This window comes from Acinonyx jubatus, chromosome E1 (genome assembly GCF_027475565.1).
Source record: "Acinonyx jubatus isolate Ajub_Pintada_27869175 chromosome E1, VMU_Ajub_asm_v1.0, whole genome shotgun sequence".
NCBI classification, from domain to species: Eukaryota; Metazoa; Chordata; class Mammalia; order Carnivora; family Felidae; genus Acinonyx; species Acinonyx jubatus.
Genome location: NC_069397.1, coordinates 5,097,379 through 5,118,559, shown reverse-complemented (window position 1 = coordinate 5,118,559; position 21,181 = coordinate 5,097,379). Strand labels below are relative to the sequence as shown.

The 21,181-nt window shown below is 46.3% G+C and overlaps 1 long non-coding RNA gene across 2 annotated transcripts; it reads left to right on the top strand.

Annotated features, from left to right (window-relative positions):
- Positions 1 to 336: 336 nt before the first annotated feature.
- LOC128313514 (uncharacterized) lies at positions 337 to 6,530 on the top strand. 2 transcript variants are annotated; one of them, XR_008294344.1, is made up of 3 exons: positions 337 to 606; positions 3,968 to 4,037; positions 6,357 to 6,530. It is a non-coding gene; the product is annotated as an uncharacterized LOC128313514 (long non-coding RNA). The 2 variants fall into 2 exon arrangements; XR_008294343.1 differs by lacking the exon at positions 337 to 606 and having other exon boundaries at positions 2,904 to 4,037.
- Positions 6,531 to 21,181: the final 14,651 nt, after the last annotated feature.

The following is a 21,181-nucleotide window of genomic DNA, read 5'->3' as shown; positions in this document are numbered from 1 at the left end:
TCCCTGGAAACGCCCAGGGAAAGAAGCTCTAGAAAAGGCCCCGGTCCCAAGCTTCCACACTGGATGAGCCAGGAGAAGTTATCTCTGCTACAGAGAACAGAAAGACCTGATTTTCTCAAATAGTGGATGTCTTAAGGAGATCACTGTCCCTCCTCGCTAATGTCTTTTCCTTTCTTTTTAATTTTTTTTTTATCTTCACTAATATCTTTTTCTAAAAAGAAGGGCTACAGATCACCAATTCAAAATAACTGGAATGTAGTGAATGCTTTTTTTTTTAATGCTTATTTATTTGTTTTGAGAGAGAGAGAGAGAGCTTGAGTGGGGATGGGCAGAGGGAGACACAGAATCGGAAGCAGGCTCCAGGCTCCGAGCTGTCAGCACAGAGCCTGACGCGGGGTTCGAACTTACAAACCGTGAGATCATGACCTGAGCTGAAGTCGGATGCTTAACCGACTGAGCCACCCAGGCGATCCCGCGAGGGCTTTTTCTGTGCCAGGAACTGTACTGCACCCTTGAAATCTGACGGCCTCCAAGCTGGTCTCCCTGCCTCCACTCTTGCTACAACCCGTCCTCCATGCAGTGGCTTAAAAACGTGAATCTCATCAGGTAAGTCCACTGCTTAGATCCTGCACAGGCCTCTGTGTGCAGGGCACACAATGCAGGCCCTGAACCCTGGTGCCATGAGCGCTGGGCTCCGTCTACTTCTCCAGCCTTGTCTCTTTCCGCTGTTACCCTCTGCTCCAGCCACGCTGGCTTTCTTGCTGATCCTTAAAACACAAGCCTCCGTGTTATGTTCCCTTCATTTCGATGGCTCGTCCCTGACACCTTTCATCTTTCAGATCCCTTTAAAATAGGATCTTGGGGCAGCTGGGTGGCTCAGTCTAACTTCAGCTCAGGTTGCGATCTCACGGTTTGTGAGTTCGAGCCCCGTGTCGGGCTCTGTGCTGACAGCTCAGAGCCTGGAGCCGGCTTCTAATTCTCTCTCTCTCTCTCTCTCTCTCTCTCTCTCTCTCTCTCAAAAATAAATAAATATTGACAAAATAGGATCTTTGCAGAGAGGAATCCCCAAATCCACAGATCTTGCAAAGTGCACACACATATCCCTTTCCCTCTAGCCCCCTTTGGAGGGCCATTTTCTCGAATCAAAGTGTCACCATCTGAAACTACCTTCCTTCTTTGTTTCCTTCTCTGTATCTTCACCTCCACCAGAAGGTGAGCCTCGTAAAGGTGGAGCCTTACCCGCCAATCCCTTCCCGCAGGACCGGAATAGTGCCCACCCCCCAGCGTGTCCCCGTCAGTGCTCGTGGGATCTGTGAGAAATCCCTCAACCGTGCTAGGAGGTGCGTGTTTTGCAAAGGAGGACACCAAGGATCAGAGAGAGGAAGTTATTTTCTCAAAATAACCAGCAGGGAAGCAGCAGGACTGGGATCTGGATCCTTGCTCTTGTGTCTCAGCCATTCTAAGATGAAAAGCTTTCCTAAGTTACATCTGAAGCTACTCAGCAATTTTTAGTTATCAGTTGCGCAGACATTCCCTAACTTTTTCGGGCTTCAATGATAACTATGCCTTGTAAGAGGCTTCTTTGGTTACCCTTCTGTACCCCAACCCCAACCCCGACCCCAACCAACATACACACTAAGCATCATTGCCCAAGTTTGGTGCTGTGGGAATGTTTTGTTGAAGACAAAAGAAGAGTGCCGAATTTGTCCTTCCTTAACTATCCTTGGTTCAGTTCCCTCTTTAACCATGTGTCTCTTTCTTTTTGTGTTCTGTTTTATGTCTATCCTATCTTGTATTTTATGTGTCTTTTCAAGCTACCCTTAAATCCTCCTTAATACACCGTGAGCATAGAGAGCATAAGTAGTTAAATGCCTGGTCCTGAGGGATACTCTTGCTCAAGCCGTATCATTCCCAGCAGCACTAACACTCGACGTAGGTAAAATAATGAGACAAAATTTGAGTTTCAGCATTAAGAGGCCAGAGGGGTCGCCATCAAAAGCGGTGACCACGAAGACTGGGTTTCTGTGCAAAGATGTCTACGGTGTAATGTGAGTAGGAAAGCCGGGTGCAAATGTGCATATTGGGTACCGATGAGAACAACTTTACAGAATCAGACTGCAAGGAAATACCAATATACTCCATTTTGTGCAAACCTGAAGTCTGCCGACTTGACATGGCGTGACGGACGAACGGAATATCTCACGTTAGACGTCACACTACCATTGTTGTGACTGTTCCATTTTAAAACGCTTGGTTATGGGATGTAAAACACCCCCAACAGAAACGGAAGGTTAATAAACAGAAGGTTAATAATGAGGTTTGTCACTCATCACCCAACTTTTACCACCAACTCTCGTTGTCTCATGTCCTTCTCCAAACCTAACCTTCTTGGGTGGCTAGTCAATAAATTTACTTATGGTGAAATGCATGATATCTGATTTTGATGTCCGTTTTACCTATCCCTCTTGTTCCAGAATGTTCCCTAGGATTCCCTTCCAGTTCATCTCTCATCCCAACAAGGGAAATCACTCTTTTTGAAGTTTTCCATGATAAATTAGTTGTATTGATTCTAGAACTTCATTTATGTATTTATTTTTAATTTTTTAATGTTTATTTATTTTGGAGAGAGAGAGAGAGAACGTGAGCAGGTGAGGGGTAGAGGGAGGGAGACACAAAATCTGAAGCAGGCTCCAGGCTCTGAGCTGTCAGCACAGAGCCCGACGTGGGGCTCAAACTCTCAAACTGCGAAATCATGACCCAATCATGACCCAATCATGACCTGAGCTGAGCTGAAGTCGGACACTTAACCGACTAAGCCACCCAGGTGCCCCATTCCAGGTGCCCCATTCCAGAATTTCATTTAAATGGAATCATGAAGCCGTAACTTTCTGTGGCTCGCTCCCTTCACTCCTCTGCTGTCTCCATCAGTAGCTCAACCTTCCTGTACTTTCTGGAATAGGTTGTGTAAATTCCATGTTATTTCTTCCTCGAACATTTAATGAGATTTCCCCTGTGAAATAATGCGGGCCCAGTGTTTTCTTTGTGGTAAGGTTTTGGATCAACAGCTTAACGTTTCGGAAGGTATGAGGCTATTTTCGTGTCGGTTTTGATAATCTGAGTTTTTCAGGGGACAGCATTTCATCTGCATTGTCCATTTTGTTCACATAAGGTTATTCCTAGCGTTCTCTTTCAATTGTCTTGATAATCATGCAATCTGTAATGATAATCCCTCTTCCTGTTCTGATGTTGGTCATTTGTGATCTCTCCCCCCTGTTTATCTTAAGCAGTCTTGCTTGGCACTTGCTAGTTCTGCTAACCTTCTGATCAGAATAACTGACTTTTAGTTTTGTGGATGATTTTCAACTCCAGTGATGTCAGCTCTTATCTCAATGATTTCTCTCTCCCGCTTATTTTCAGTCAATTTTCCTGGCTTTTATCTCACCTCTGGAAGTGGAATTGTAGGTAATTGATTTTAGGCCTTTTTTTTTTTTTCATTTCTGATAGAAGCCTTTAAAGCTCTGGATGTCCCTCCAGAAAGATCTATGATGAGGGAAAGAGGAAGAAAAACCAAAACAGCGCGTTCTTTGGGTAGCAAAGCAGGGGGAGGATTTCATTTGGGTTAGGAGCAAAGCGCTCTCTCTTGCTTATAGGAGGGGGAAGGCGAAGAAGGGTGGTGATGAATGAAGGCTTACGGATCTGCTGACGAGAACCTGAGAGCATCTCCGTGGGATGGCTTATATTTCCCCAGCATGCATGAGGGAGAACACCCACTAAGTGTGTGGGAGGGGAGAGTGGGGAAGATCTGAGCAAAAAGGAAACCATGGAATAGTCGTGGCAGGGTGGGGAGGAGGGGAGTTGGTAAGGAAGGACAACAGATGCATCAGGCAGAAGGAAGGGCTTGCGTGGGGATAACAGGCTGTGATTTTTAAAGCAAAGCCGTTAACCTGGTGTGTGATTTTCTACACAGAGCTCAGCTGCTCCTGTGACAATATGGAGGACACAGCTATGGGGGTCCAGCCAGGACTGTGGTTTACCAGGTGAGCAAGACAGTGTGACATCTGGGGCGGGTGGCGGAGAGGGACCGAGGGACTGAGAATATTTGCAAGGAAGGGATGAAACTCATGGGTCATGGGTCTGTAGCTAGTTAGCAAAATGAGGACAGGGTTTGCAAGGCGCAATGAAATCAAAGGTTTGTAGCATCGGGGGAGACCAGAGTAAAAGACACCGGGTTGAGCTCTTAAAGTGAGTTCTGAGGGAGATGTGGTTGCTGGAGGTGACAAGGTGTAGGTGTGACCGTGGAAGAGCGTAGATGATGTGCAGTTGGAAGGCACTGCGGAGGTGCTGCTTGTGTCATTGGCATGGAGGTTCCAGTCCTCAAGAGTGTTGGCGGGGGTGTTGGTAGACAGGAAAAGTGAAAGACATACCATGTTCAGTGAGGAGTGGGGAGGGACTGGCAGGCTGATCGATGGCAGGAAGGAGGTGGGGGAGAGGGTGATTGAGCTAAGAGAAGCATGAGCCTTAAATAAGAAAGGGTTTTTGCAGGATGGGCGTAGAAATGGGCTGGGGTTGGCAATAGTGGATTAGCACTCGTGGACATTGAAACCGCTTTCTGACCCTGAGGTCTCTAGGCTGTGAAAGAAAACCCAGGCTCTACTTGAGGGGCCTTCAGAGACACCAGGGCTTCCAGTCGGCCTCCAGCACCAGATAAGGAATGTCCCAGCTACAGAAGGCTGTAGCTGGAGGGGAGACAACGAGAACGGGAGTTCCAGAAGACGCAGAAACTGTAGGGTTTAGACGAGGAGGAGGTGTGGAAAGCAGACTCCATTTGGAAGTCTAAAAAATGAAGCCAAGGGGCACCTGGGTGGCTCAGTCAGTTAGGCGTCCGACTTCGGCTCAGGTCACCATCTCGTGGTTCATGACTTCGAGCCCCACGTCAGGCTCTGTGCTGACAGCTTGGGGCCTGGAGCCTGCTTCGGAATCTGTGACTCCCCTTCTCTCTCTGTCTCCTCCCCAGCTCATGCTCTGTCTCTGTCTCTCTAAAAATAAATAAACGTTAAAAAAAAAAAAATGAAGCCAAGACGTGGAGGGGAAGAGGTGAATTGAGAAGGGGGGTTAGGACTCTACAGCTGCTGGGGTCAAATATGCCCTGGGATGTTTGTTTGCAGTCTGTATGTGCTTCCAGTGGCTGCTGTAACAAGTAACCACCAACTTGCCAGCCGAAAACAACACCAATTTATTATCTTACAGTTCTTTTTTTAAAAAAGTTTATTTATTTTGAGAGAGAGAGAGTGAATGGGGGAAGGGCAGAGAGAGACGGAGAGAGAGAGAGAAAATCCTGAGCAGCCTCCACACTGCCAGCACAGAGCCTGACATGGGGCTTGAACTCATGAACCGCGAGATCGTGACCTGAGCCGAAACCAAGAGTTGGACGCTTAACCAACTGAGCCACCCAGGCGCCCCTATTGTCTTATGGTTCTAGTGGTCAGAAATCAAAACAGATTTCACTGGACCAAAACTAAGGTGTCGGCAGGGATGTGTTCTTTCTAGAGACTTGAAGGGAGAATGTGTTTCCTGGCCTTTTCAGCAGCTAGAGATTGTTTTCCTTGGTTTGTCTCCCTTTCTTCCATGTTCAAAGCCACCTATCTATCCCTCTAGTTCTGCTTCATCAGCTTCCCTCTTCTCCATTTGGGGAGAAGTGTCCCCCATTGGGGGACGAATGTCCCCCATTGTCTCCCATTCGTGAGGTGTCCATTTAGGGACATTTATAATTATATTGGACCTACCGGAATAATCCAGGATAATCTTTTTATTTTAAAGTAACTGATTTGGCAACCTGAATTGCTCCTGGCCATGTAACACGACCCATTCCCAGGTCCCCAGGGTTAGGATGGGGACATCACAAGTCTGCCCACCGTAGTGTCTTCCCCAAGAGGCAGGGACATGCAGAGCCCCTTAAAGGAGCCATGCTGTGTGGCAAATAAGCTTGGTTTTCAGGAAGTCGAGCACAGTGGCTGGAGAACCCTTCTAGGACCTCAACATCCAAGGATGGACCTGTGATCTAAAGCAGTGGTTCCCACACTTCACTAAGCATCTGAATCACCTGTGGGGGGGGGGGGTGTTAAAACAGAGTGCTTCCCCTTCTCCCTCTCCCCATTTCTGATTTTGTAGGTCAGGGGTGAAGCCTTAAGATGTACATTTCTAGCAAGTTCTCAGATGATGCTAATGCTGTTGGTCCAGAGGCTTCAGTTTCAGAGCCATATCCCTCACGTGTTCATGACTTAACACTTCTATGAATCAAGGTATTTGATTTGCTGGTTTGCGCATGTGTGTGTATATTTCCTTGCTTGTGTTTTCAGTCTGGGTTCGGTCTTTGACCTCTGAATCCCAGCGCCATCGCTGATCTCCCGTGGGACCTCTCTACTGCTTGTTCTCCGCATCTGTGAAATGGGGATGATCATGGTACCCACTTCACGGGAAAGTCACGGGGATTAAATTAATTAACGATATAAAGCGCTACCCATGCTATAAAAGCGTTCGCTAGTGTTTAAGAACTTTATCAGCCGGTGAAGAGGCAGACCTAGAGGTCTTAGCACAGAGAGTTGATTCAGGGAATTCAGTGGCACAGGTGGTGGATGGGGGATAGGAAGATGAGATCAGCCACCGTGGGAGTCATTGCTACCCACAGGGGCAGGGACCGCTGCATGAAAAGTTTCCAGAACTCAGAAACTGGGGCCTTAGAAGGGGTGTCCAGTAGGAGCAGAGTAGGGGGAAGGCTGGGAAAGGTACTGCCAGCAAATAGGAGTTGCCGGGCCCATGAGTTTGCCCACGGGTCATAGGGGCCAAAAGAGCAAAAGGAAAATTCTGCCCTGCGGAGCCCCGTGAGCTCGGTTAGCTGTTTTGTTTCAGCTCCAGCGTGGTTCAGGCAATCCCCATTCATTTCCCTGTCTTGGAACAATGAACATTTAGAGCAGACACCGAAAGAACATCTACTCCCACACACAGTCTGTGCTCGTGCTCACTTCTGCTCAAGGAGACTTCACCCGCTGAACACACGAAATCCTCACGCGGCTCTGAGACTGTATGATGAGCCTTCCTGGGGAGAGGCCCTTTTAGCACATGGAAGAGGCCAGAAGGTACCCAGCGGGATGGAGCCCATGGAACAAGCCAGAGAATATGGAAAGGGCGGATCCTGGATGTGTCTGGGGCTCGGAGGATTGCAATGTCCATCCAGCTGGTTTTCTGGAATACGCATCAGGAAGATCATCTCACCCCAAATGGCTTTGCTGTATTTCATGAGAAAAGTTCCTCCTTTTGTGATGTCATTATGATGAGTAACAACTCTGGGCTGTGTGGTGTGTTTTACACAGAGCACATATTCCCCGAACCTAGAGGCTTGGATTAGAACACAGAGCCGTGGGAATGGTGCTTAGAGACCTACAGACACAAGTGTTTAGACTGCTGTCCTCCACTGGCACCAGCTCACGGGCAACAGTCAAACGGACCTGAGTGAGCGGGAGCCGGATCTGGAGTCAAGGTAGACCTACGTGCCCACAGGCTGGGAACACCCTTCCCGCAAGTGACCTCCTATGATATTGCGATTTACAATAAGAAATCGAGATTTGTCATCATCCAGGTCTCCTGACACACAGCTCCTAAAACGCTTGGAATTTTCTAAGCGATAAGAGCCATAAAGTTGTCTTTTGTCATTCATCACAACCCTTCCTGAGTTTGCATTAACGGGGTGACTTCCGGGAAGCCCCCTAAAGATGGGAACCAACCGTATAATTAGAGAGTTGGAACTTTCTGCTCTCAGCTCTTCCTCCACCCACCTCTGACCTCCAGGGAGAGGAGAGGGGCTGAACATTAAGATCAGTCACCAAAAACCAATGATTTAATTAGCTGTGCCTCATGTAATGAAGCTTCCACAAAAAGTCCTAAATGAGGGTGCTTGGAGAGTTTCAAGGTCGGTAAATACACGGAGGTGCTGGGCAGGTGGGGGCCCAGAGAGGATGTGAAAACTCCATGCCCGTCCCCCATATCTTGTTCTTGTCTGCTTGCTCCGGAGTCATATCCTTTGTAATCAACCAGCAATCTACTAGGTGAATGCTTTTCCTGAGCTCTGTGAGCCATTCTAGCAAACGATCAAACCCAAAGAGGGTTACAAAGTCTTATGCCTTAGAGTACAGGTTCCTCTTGCGGGGGGTCAGGAAAAGTGTGGAAGGCATGTGCTGAGAACAGGCCAACCACCCAGAGGATAACCATGGGTTGACATGGCGAGATCAAACCCATCGTCAACCCTAGCTGCTCACTGTTATCACCCAAGAGTTTAAACGTTCTCAGGGAGCCTGGGTGGCTCAGTCGATTGAGCGTCCAACTCTTGATTTGGGCTCAGGTCATGATCTCACCGTTTGTGGGTTGGGATCCTCTCTCTCCCTCTCTCTCTGCCTCTCCCCTGCTTGTGCCCTCTCTATCCTTCTCAAGCAAATAAATACAATAAATAAAAAATAAATACATTTTCTTGCTTCAAGTCCCATGCCGGGACAATTGAATAAGAATCTCACAGCACAGCTATGGCCAAGGACCACGGACTTAGGCTTTTCCTTTCTTTATCAAGTACTCCTAGAGTGAGGCCTGAACTCCATATTTTTAATTAACATCTCAAATAATTTTTACGAGCCAGACAAGGTGAGTTCAGCAAGCACTGGCTGCAAGACGTGATCCCAAAGCTTCAAGCACTTTGTGAAAGGCCTCAGCCAAACTAGAGAGTTCCAAATGTCCCAAAGCATCCTGTCTTCCAGACAGGGTCCAAACCAGTTAGCTACAGAACCACGGTAAGAAAACCCAAGACTATAGGGGGAAAAAAATTAAGAAAAGTCTTATATCTTACCCATATATATTTTTTTGTATTTAAGTCTTTTATTGGGTTTTATTTTTCCTAATATGTTTAAAATTTTTTAATGTTTATTTTTTATTTTATTTATTTTTTAATATTTCTAAACATTTATTTACTTTTGAGAGACAGAGGGAGGCAGAGTATGAGCAGGGGAGCGGAAGAGAGAGAGGGAGACACAGAATCCAAAGCAGGCTCCAGGCTCTGAGCCATCAGCACAGAGCCTGACGCGCGGCTTGAACTCACGAACCACGAGATCATGACCTGAGCCGAAGTTGGCTGGTTAACCGACTGAGCCACCCAGGCGCCCCTTTCCTAATATGTTTTAAGAAAAGTTATGGTTGGTTACTACTTTGCATATTTTTTTTTCATTTACTTCTAAGATTTTTCTCTCTTGAGAAAATAGAAGATGGATCAGGTCACATCCTACATATTCTCTACTTTTCATTCGTTGTCCCTGTTTCCGAAAGGCCAGAGTAGTATCTCGTGCAGTCATGACTCAAGGTTGTGCAAGAGAAAGAGCGTGAGCCAAAGGCCTGGTTTCCCTTCATCCATTTCAGGACCCAGGAGCAGATGGCATGATCTCTGGGCCTCAATTTCCTTACACCTAAAATGTAAAACAGGGATAATACTAAGCCATACTTCTTAGGGTAGTTGTGAGGATTAAAAAGGGCTAAAACACATGTAAGGCATTTAGCGAGCGTCTATGATTGTTGTCATTTTCACTGTTCATCTTTTGGCAAGTACTATACTCACGGTGTGTTGGCAGATGTCAAAGACCCAACTCTGAAGGGCTTGTCTGAAGGGTCATATTTGGCAAGCCATTGATGGACCGAATTATCATCATAGGACTCCATTCATTTCTCTAGAAATTTGATGCGAGACATAATCACTAAGCTTCATCCGTTTCTAATTTCTTGGGCAGCATCATGGAGATTAAGGGAAGGAAGAAACCAGATGGGGACTCACAGATACCTCCCTTCTATCGACCCACAGGCTCACCCTAGACCGCGGGCCCTCCTCTGCCCCAGAACCGCCTTCCCAGCCCTGCCTATAATTGGCTTCTAGAGGATGTTTCCTCCATTGCAAAAGGGATGCATTTCAGTAGAGTTTCCTTCTGACCAGCACTGCCTGGGGAGGCAAGTTCTGCTGTTGACATGTGACAAGACCACCCCCAAGGGTCATGGCCCTCAGCGGCCCATGAGGCCTGCAGTGTTCATCACCCCTGCTTTTTGTGCTGAGCTTCCTGTTAGGAAGACATAACAGATAATGTTCAAGCTGAAATCTGGGAAATGACAGCTTTCCTCAGGGTACCCAGTAACTTCAGGATCCACAGGGGCTTTTGTGCATGCGCTCCTGCCCTGCTAAAAGGCATGGTTTCTTTTCTTTCTGGGGACTCCTTTCAGCCTGGAAGGTTGGTCCAGGGTTGGCCCCAGACAGGGCAGACATAGTCAGTGGCCAGGAAGCTAGTGAACCAGGACAGAAACCCAAGTCAGGAGGCACATACATGCTTCTTGGGGGGGGCGTGTCCTGTGTTACATTTCTCAGGAACCAAAGGTGATACTTTGATGAGATGCGTGCAGAAACTGGGGGTGAAGGAGAGGGTATCCCTGCTTGTAACATGAATAACACCCTGGCCTGAGACCCGGAGAGGTGCTCCTCAATCTGCTTCTGCAGATCATGGCTACTTTGGGTAACCTCCGAGGGCTATAGGGAGATCGCGTAGTACGTGCCTGACCCAACCTACATACATGCTTGCCAAACATAAGTTATTCATAATGGTGGTGATTATTATAAGGGGCCCAGAATTTGTCACCCCACAATACGCCGTAATTTCCTGGTCCTTTACTTTGCAAGATTTCCATAATGTCTTCGAGATATGGCTTCTCCATCCATTAACTGATAGTAACTACCTCAAATAATGGTTGACAAGTAAAATCAAGAATCCAGGCGCACCTGGATGGCTCAGTCCATGTAGCATATGACTCTTAATCTCAGGGTTGTGAGTTCAAGCCTGACATTAGGCATGGAGCCTAATCAATCAATCACTCAATCGATCAAAAATTCAAACCCAAGAATTTCAAGCAATTTTACGGCAGCTCACTTCTCTTCTGGACATCTTCCTCTCACTAGAGAAAATGAAGAGCAGTTCTTTGCTAGAAAGTCTTTAAATGGAAGGAATGGGACCCTGAGATTAGACCTGTTCCCCGACTCTCACCTCTTTGACTCTGACTTTGAACACATCACGCTTATGCATCTGCTGTCTGAACTTTGGGAGAACAGAGGATGGGAAGAGGTATCCCAAGAATGGAAGGGGAGGGGGGCAGGAAAGGGGTAAACTCAGGGAGGATCCCGGGGATGCTTGACACATAATCATAGTCAAGGAAGCAAAATTTAGCCCTACTAAAAGTACAACTGGGTGTGACTTCTTTGCAGCTCTCCTCACCTCAGCCTGAAATGCCCAGACTCCTCGGTCAGCCTCATGGATCACTCACCTTGAACCCAGAGGGTCGGTCCTCTCACCGGACATGGCCCTGACCGTGCAGCATCTGTCCTGCTGGGGCAGGGACTTAACTTCAAAATCTGCTCAGCTGTTTCCTTATCTCTGAAGGTATCAGTTAACAGCATATTTTCCCTTATACAGGGCCCCCCAAACTCATCACTGTTGACATGTGGGACCAGACAATTCTTTGTGATGGGGGATTGTTTCATGCATTATGGGATGTAGAGCAGCATAACTGGCCTCTACTCTCTGGATGTCAGGAGCCCCTGCCTGAGTTGGGACGACCAAAAGTGTCTCCAGACATTGTCAAATGTCCTTCGGGTGGAGGGGAGAAAGGGCAAACGTTGTCTCCAGTTGAGCACCATTGCCTTGTTATATACTCCTTTCTCATTTTTTTTTCTATTTTCTACTCAGATGAAGTTAAATTAAAATTCAAGAGGGGGCGCCTGGGTGGCTCAGTTGGTTGAGCATCCAACTCTTGATTTCGGCTCAGGTCATGATCCCCAGGGTCCTGGGATCGAGCCCTGCATTGGGCTCTGTACTGAGCGTGGAGCCTGCTTGAGATTCTCTCTCTCTCTCTCTCTCTCTCTCTCTCTCTCTCTCTCTCTCTCCCTCTCTCCCTCTGCCCCTCCTCCCTGAAAATAAATAAACTTTAAAAACCGTCAACAGAATGATGCCTCCTTCCAGCTAAAAGTGCTTTGCAGGACCCCTGCCATAAATAAACGTTGTCTGAAGGCAACACCTCTTCGATACCTTCTTGAAAGCCCTTGCTAGAAGTAAGCACTCCTCCCTAAAAATTTTGGCCACCCTTTGTCCTTAGTGTCACATTACCTCTCACAGTGTAGTGGTTCCCACATCGCCCCCATTAGCATGATAGCTCTTCTAGCATAAGCATCAACGTGATTGATCTTAAATCCCCAAAGAACCCTGAAGCACAGAGCTTGAAACAGCCACACAGCGGTTTACCAGTTGACCGGCACAGATTCCTCCCAAGTCCCCATTCTTGTTGATTTTTATTGCTAGCAAGGACACACGATCCAGGTGAGTCTCTCATCTAGATTCTGTGCATCTTGCACTCGGGTGCTCTGACTCGTTCCTTTCTGTGTCCCCAGATCTCAGACAGGCCTGGCCCCAACGCGGGGCTCTGGAACTAGTTCTGGCATCAACGTGTCCCTCATTCATGTCTCCTTTCTCCTCTGTGACTTACTCCTCTCTACCGCCATGGTCTCCACCCGCCAGAGGAGAGCAGCTGTGTGGCCGTGGAGCCAGAATCCAACCGTCTCTCAAAAGTTTGCTTTGCTGCGTGAGCCAGCCAGCACCAATTATTAAAAAACATTTTTCAGCAAAATCTAGAGCTATGGTGTTCTCAGCCTACTGGCAGGGTTCCCTCACCACAGAGCTTTCTTCCTACTGGCGGGGGAGAGACAATGAGAAACATGGAAATTTAATACCTTCGCGTTATGCAGATCTGATTTAATGAGAGATGAGGGTGAAGTGCAATAAAAACTACACTTTCATTAAGTTTATGACTTACAGACTGTATGTCAATTACTCGGTTACCATGGCCACCGTGGTACCAGCCTCCGCGGGGTCGTTTCCCTACAGAGATGGGGACGGGAGGAAATGCATTAAGAGACGGGACAGAATTTCCCATTTTACAGCCTTTCTCTTGTGTTGGAGGTGTCTGGAAAGGAGAAGCTCAAGATGCAAGAGTCTTGATGATTCCTTCTTGGAAGAAAACCAGCAGAGGATGAGAAGGAAGGGGGAGAGGCCATGTCTGCCTTTTGGTCTCCACCTGTTGCCAAGAGTCTAACAGACCCTTCCCTCCCCTGGGGGCAACCCACGCCAGGAACATGGCACCATGTACAGACCACCCCGCTGAAACCGCTTGCTCTCCACGTCCCCTTCCACTCAGGGGTGGCCATCTGATGCATTTCTGGCTGATGACAAGTTGGGGACAGGGGGAGGTGGTTTTCACTTTCTTGGTCGTAGCAGGTGATTTTTGTGCCTCCTACCGCATCTCTTCCAACCACCTCTGATTTGAGCCACAGCTGTGCCCGGGAAGTCCTTTGTTTTCCTGGCTTCGGGTTTTCTTCGAAGCCACAGAAGTCCACTCACCTCACATCCTGGCACAGTCAGGAAGAGCAGGGAGGTGAACGTCTCTGTGGTTAAGCCTCAAACAATGGGGGATGGCAGCCCCTGGATTAATACCCAAGCCTCCTGTCCTTCAGATAGAACGTTCTATAAGGCTCTCCACATGCTGCTCTATGATCTCCGAGGAGCCAAGGTCCCCTACAGGGAGGGTACATCCTTCATTGGCTCCTGCTTCCCTCTCTCAGTCTCGCTGTGTTCTACCTTACTCTTGTTTCCTGGGGTTATCTTCCAAATTATATGTGCCAAGCCTTTGTCTCAGGCTTTGCTTTTGCAGAAACCCAAGCCAATGCATGGAGAGACCAATCCAAACCTGACCATCCCCAAAGCAGGACTCAAATCTCTTCTCCACCCATCCTTCCCCTACTAGCTTTGCCTTCACGCATCCCCTGTCCTTCTTCTCGGCTTACCGTCCATGAACAAAATTGAACCCACAGATAATCACTGTGTAGAGTTGTGTGCAGAGGGCTCCCCACATACCTCTTTCCAAATAAATCCAAGATGCTCTAAGCCATGGATAATACCTTATACTTCTAAATATTTCGTACCAGTTCATACAGTTCTATGCCTAGTGCATGGGTTGGATTTGTATAGTTGTGTATTAGTTAAACCATTGATAATAGCAAAAGAAGAAAAGGAATCTCATTTAAGGTGAAAATGACATTTGGCTTTTAAAATTTTCCTCCTTACTCAAATGGATATATCTGGTCTACAGACATGTTCAGAAGCCAAGTTACCTTGGGGCACTGAGTGGCTCAGTTAATTGAGCACTGACTTCAGCTCAGGTCATGATCTCATGGTTCATGAGTTCAAGCCCCAGGTTGGGTTCTGTGCTGACACCTTGGAACCTGGAGCCTGCTTCGAATTCTGTATCTCCCTCCCTCTTTGTTCCTCCCCTGCTTGTGCTCTCTCTCTCTCTCAAAAATAAATATTTATAATTTTTTTTTTTTAAAAAGAAAGGGGCACCTGGGTGGCTCAGTCAGTTGAGCATCCAACTTTGGCTCAAGTCATGATCTTGTGTTCATGGGTTCAAGCCCCACATTGGGCTCTGTGCTGACAGCTCAGAGCCTGGAGCCTGCTTCTGATTCGGTGTCTCCCTCTCTTTCTGCCCCTTCCCCACTCACGCTCCGTCTCTCTCTCTCTCTCAACACTAAAATAAACATTAAAAAAAAATAAAGAAACGAAGTTACCCTCACCTCTTTCTCTTTTATCTCCTTGTCTTTAAAAACACAAAATGTATCTCTGAAAAGACAAGTGCGCTCAGCTCAACAGAACTAGATTGCAATGTCAATGTGATACTTTGACTAACTGCAGTGTATAATTGGTGCCCTGAGAATTCTTTCTTCTTATCTGTTTCTTAGATTTTACCCTTCAAGTTTAGCTCAATGGCATTCCAATTGAGTGATGATGTTCTTTTGTCTGTATTGGCTTAATTTTCGACTCCAACTCTGCCTTCTGCTGCCGGTCTGCTCTCAATCACAGATTCACACTACTTTGGCTTCTTTCCCCCTCTTCACATAAGTGGCCTGCATTCATACTTGCTCATTTGTCTTCTATAGGCTTTACATTCATAAAAACAATTTTGATTTCACTTCTGAAATGCTGGGCAAATCATTGAACTTCTCTGAGCCTTATCATTAGGTCTGATGCAGATAACTCAGTATAATGCTTAGGACATAGTAGGCACTCAATGTGTTGTCGTTTTAATTTTGCCATTGTTGACTCTTCCATGACTCTCCAGGTATCTCACATGCTTCAGAGTTCAGCGTTCAAGAGTACAGCTTTGCAGAGAGTAGACCCAGGCTCACATCCAAGCTCTGCCAGTCTCCAAGGCATCCCCAGTGATTCTCTCTGTAGTCATGCCCTTGTGTTAGGGGGTTTCCTCCGCTGGATCATGGCAGGCTTGTGGGTCCAACAGAGCACTGTGGAAGTACCAATGTGTGGCTTCTGGGGCTAGATTATAAGGACATTGAATTTCCCACCTTGCTCTCTCTTGGATGACCCACTCTGAAGAGAGTCAGCTGCGATGTTGCCAGAACATTGCAGCATCTCCCGGAGAGGCCCACAAGGTGAAAACCAGATTTTCTTCCAAAAGCCGGCCCAAGCTCGCTGGCTGTGTGGTGCACCATCTTGGAAGCAGTTCTTCCAGCCCCAGTCAAGCCTTCAGATGATGCGCCCCAACTGGCGTCTTGACCATAACGTCACGAGAAGTCCTGCATCAGAAGTGCCTATGGAGGCACTCATGAGTTCTTGACCTAGAAATTGTGTGAGGGTTGTAAATGTTTATCGTCACTGTAAGCCCCGAGGCTGTGGGGATCATTTGCTATGCAACAATAGAGAGCTAATATACTACTTATGTTGGTAGTATGGGGGAGTTGCTTATAAGCCTTAATTTCCTTATTTGCAGAATGAGAGTAATAACAGTACTTATTGCAAAGTGTTAAGATGATGCAGTGAGCTAATACATGCATAGCAACTATAAAAGTGCCCTGCACATAGGAGTGTTCAGTAAGTAATAGCACTGTTATTGATGATATATATTTCCTGATTCTATTGCGCATATGGCCCTGGTCTCTTGGGGTACTTTAAGAAGCTGACCTCCTATTTACAGCAAATCCTGTCCACAACAGAATAAACATCATCACAAAAGGCATGCCACTAGCTGATTGAGGAATCGTCTGGGCCCCAAGGATCAGAGATCTCCTGGACCAAGGAACTCAAGAAAGACATCATTTAAGAGGCGAAATACTCATCTGTCCTTTGACATGTTAATGTACCTGTAGAGTTGGTACCTGGTTAGATCACTGGGTGTAATTGGGGCCCCCCTAGTGGTGGATTAATCCCCTGCATTCTACCACATCAAGGTCTGTGTCAGCCCAGCCCCGGAGTTAAATTTTCTTGAGGCTTAAAGGACGGCAGGGAGCAGAACTACCCCTACCGTCTTCACTCACTTTTTAATATAAAGGACAGTCTCTTGGTTTAATAATGGGCACAGCTGAATTATAACCTTTGCCTTTTGTACAGAGCAATTGTGAAGCACATTTCGCTGGCAATTTGGAACTTCTCTACAGGGTAATCTGTAATTAGCTGATTAGCAAGAAGTGTTTGAAGAGCCCCCTTTGTCAACTTAGCTCGTGCAGACACCCAGCTGGCTCCTCGGTGCAGTTTTGCGTGTGGCTTGCCCTTCAGGAGCGCGGGGGTGATTATTTCATTAGCTCCGACCCTCAGATTCCTTCCGAATTTAAGAGCTCTTGAGATGCCTTTGGCTGCTGACGCTCCCACTGCCCCTCCTCTGTGTAGAAGCACTATAAAATGGAGCCATGGACTCTTCATCTCCATCTGTGTTACAAACCGAGCACCGCCTTATTGTTCAAATGCCCCCCATCAAATTTAACTCTGGGGCTGGGCTGACATAGACCTTTATCTGGTAGAATGCAGGGGATTAACCCACCAGCACACACACACACATTTGAACATGATAATACGCCTTCATGGGTAGCTTCCCAGACCTGGGAGCAGATGCCTCCACCTGCGGTTGACTGGTGGGTGCTGAGAAGGGAGGGAGGAGGAACAGATCAACAAAGCCCGCTGGCTCTAGGGTCACAGGTGGATCACTCGTTGCAGACCTGGAGCCTGGCCTTCCATCAAGAAGTGTAACCACCTGTGCTTTGGGGCTCTGTGACTCCCTTGGTCCCCATGCCACTTATCCAGACCCCATCACAACACTTGGGCAACTGGAGATAATGGCACCTCGCCCAGCGCCCATCACAACACACGAACAACTGGAGACGATGTGGTGTCACTGCTTGTGGGCACCATGCAAGGAGTGCCAACCACAGTGTCAGGAGATCTGTGCTCTGGTCTCACCTTTGCCTCCCGCCAGCCAGTCATGTTGGGCAAGTCATTTCCCTCTGGATTGTTGTTGGTGTCTGACTTAGAAAGAACAGAAACCTCTAGCTGGTGCAATCTTCCAGCTTCCGGTATGAGTCAGAGAAAGGAGAAAAGCACTTGGACTTGAATGCCGCTACAAGCTTTTTATAGATACGATTTCATTTCGTCTGTTCGCAACCCTGAGATAAGTGTTTAGTCACTCTTACAGATGGGAAAGCCAAGTTCAGGGTCCAGTCACCTGGTTCGTCCCTCCCTCTCCAGACAGCACACTTGCAGCCTCTCCTGTGACCACCCGCGACAGGAATGCTCGTCATGCTCCAGGGGGCGTGACTGGTGCCTCTATCACACCCTGTTCTTATTTCTATCATTACACCATGATATTTTATAATATTCTGGTTGAATACACATATCTCCCAACTGAGCTGAAACTCCCTCCAGGCAGTAGCTCTTTTTTTTTTAAGTTTACTTATTTATTTTTTAAATCTCTATACCCAAGGTGGGGCCTGAACCCACAATCTCATGCTCTTCTGGCTGAGCCAACCAGGCGCCCTGCAGAAGCTCTTATCTGCCTTTGTATAACCAGGTTTTGCATACTGCCTAGCATATAGTAAGTACTCAGTAAACATTTTTTTATAGTAAGTTTTTGAGTTACTTTTTTTTAAGTTTATTTACTTATTTTGAAAGAGAGAGAGACAGTACGAGTGGGGGAAGGGCAAAGAGAGAGGGAGAGTGAGAGAATCCCAAGCAGACTCCACACTGTCAGCACAGAGCTGGATGTGGGGCTCAAACCCATGAATCCATGAGGTGATGACCTGGGCCGAAACCAAGAGTTGTGACACTTAACACACTGAACCACCCAGGCGCCCTCGTAAACATTTATAAGTAACATTTGTTAGGTGGTGTGTGTGTGTGTGTGTGTGTGTTGACCTGGAAAATATGAAGAGAATTTAAATGGCTTTTAATCCCACCATCCAAATAACATTGGTAACCTTAAAATAATAATAAATATGTTACATGTACATTATAAAACAATATTCAACTAGTACCAAAAGTGAAAAATAAAAGTTTCTCTTTCTCCATTAACATCTCAGTACCTTTCTATAAACATGTCAAGCTAGGGGGGCCTGGGTGGCTCAGTCGGTTAGGAGTCTGACTTTGGCTCAGATCATGATCTCACGGTTCATGGGATCGAGCTCTGTGTCGGGCTCTGTGCTGACAGCTCGGAGCCTGGAGCCTGCTTCGGATTCTCGGTCTCCCTCTCTCTCTCTGCCTTTCCCGTGCTCATGCTCTGTCTTTCTCTCTGTCTCAAAAATAAATAAAAACATTCAAAAAATTAAAAAAACAAACTACAGATTTGAGAAGCTATGTGAACCCTAAACAGGATAAGGCCAAGAAATATGCACCAAAACACATCGTAGTCAAGCTTCTGGAAACTAGAGAGAAGGAAAAAAGTCTTGAAAGCAGCAAGAGAGGAATAGCACCTTCCCTGAGAGGGAAAACATTCAAATCACAGTAGATTTCTCGTCAGAAGTCGTGAGAGCCAAAAGGAACGAAACATTTTTTAAGTGTGCAACGAATGGCCAATCCGGAATCCCACATCCGGAGAAAATACGTTTCAGGAATGAAAAAGAAATGAAGACAACCGGCATATTTACCCTAAAAGAATGGCTGATGGAAATTCTCTAAACAGAAAGAATATGATTTAAAAGAAAAAAGAGGGGGCTTCTGGGTGGCTCAGTCACTTAAGCGTCCGACTTTGGCTCAGGGCATGATCTCGCGGTTTGTGGGTTCAAGCCCCGTGTCGGGCTCTGTGCTGACAGCTCGGAGCCTGGAGCCTGCTTCAGATTCTGGGTCTCCCTGTCTCTCTGCCCCTCCCCCACTCATGCTCTGTCTCCCTCTTTCTCTCAAAAATAAAGAAACATTAAAAAAAAAATCCATGTCAGGCTAAAAATGTTTTCTTTCCCAGATATCTTTCTAAAAAATTTACAAGTATACATATATGTCTAAACATACATAAATACATGTGTATTTATATGTGTGTCTGTGTGTATATCCTTAGTATATGTACGGTCTAGAAAAAATTATGTGTATACACATATATCTTGTGTATAAATATATTGATCTGTCCTTTGCTTTTTCACTTAATAGCACAATTTGGAATTCTCGTATCAGAAGAGGGAGAGCTACATCCTCCTTTTAACCCACGCATCGCCTTTGGACTACGCGTAGCATCGCGCTTGGTGATATGGACGTTCTGTAATTTATTAATGAGTGTTTGGGTTGTTTACAGCTCCACGTCAAGATTTATCCATATCTTGACATTGACAATGTTGATGATGTTTATCTCGTGCCCCACAAACATATTGGCAATCATTTGTCCTAAAGCTTATCCTAGAAGCTGAAGAACAACCAATACAGTATCATATGCAAGCCCCATTTATTGCACGAGCCACAGGGTGGCCTAGGATTATAATGTCTTATTTTTCTCTAATGTTTATTTATTTTTGAGAGAGAGAGAGAGAGAGCAAGCTGGGGAGAAGCAGAGGGAGAGGGAGGCACAGAATCCGAAGCAGGTTCCAGGCTCTGAGCTGTCAGCACAGAGCCCGATGCAGGGCTTGAACTCATGCACCATGAGATCATGACCTGAGCCAAAGTCAGATGCTTAACCGACTGAGCCACCCAGGTGTCCCTATAACGCTTTCTTTGCACACTGTGATAGGCACAAATCTAGGTATATCTGTGAAGGCATTTCGTGGATGCATCTGAAGTCCTTCATCAGTTGACTTTAAGTAGAGGTTGTGCTAGATAACCTGTGTGAGCCTCAATCAATTCATGCAAAGGCCGTAAGAGCAGAGCTGGGGCTTCCCGGGAAGAAGGGACATTTCACCCGCGGACAGAAGCTTCAGTTTGCACACAAGAGTTCCAACTGCCCTTCTCGATGGCCTGCTCTTTGGAGTTTGGATTTGCCCAGCCAAGCTGCACGTTTGCAACATCCAATCCCTTGCAGCAAATCTCTTAATATTTTTACCTCTTACTGGTTTTGTTTCTCTGGTTGAACCCTGACACAAATCCCGTAGCGCTTGATGTAGAATTATTTCAAGCACCCAGGTCAAGTGAATTATCTTTTTCCCTATACTTGATCAATAGCTTACAACTTGCTTCGTTTTATTTTGCTTTGTATCTGGATAAAGGGTTGTTGGGCTTTTTTTTTTTTTTTTTATGTTTGCTTTTCCTTCTTACTAAATCTCAGTTCTCTTCCTGAGAAAAGAAATACATGCTCCCTTTACCATGTTTTTTTAATCATCCAGCCACTCCATCATTCTATTGCTGGATTAATTTCCAGTTTCTTTCACGAAGACATTCTTCTAGGACTTTGTTGTAGATTTTCCGATTAATCTCAACCTACTGCACAGCTGCAATTTCTTTTCTTTAACTTTCTCTGTTTCTTGTTACTTACATCTTCTCTCCTGCTTCTCTACTCATGTTTTTTTCTGGACTAGTCTGTCTCCTCAGAAAGGGATCATTGGGGGGTACCTTTTATGTTTTTGCAAGTCAGGAAGTCTTTCCCTCTTCAACTCCTCTTGACTGATAGTATAATTGATCATAATTTAGGTTCAAAATAATTTTCTCCTAAAACTTTGTCTTCTAACATTGAGTGTTGCTAATACGAAGTCTGTTGATGGGCTAGTTTGGTTCTCTTTATCTATGACTCTTTTTTCTTTTCTTTGAAGTCTTTAAGGATTATC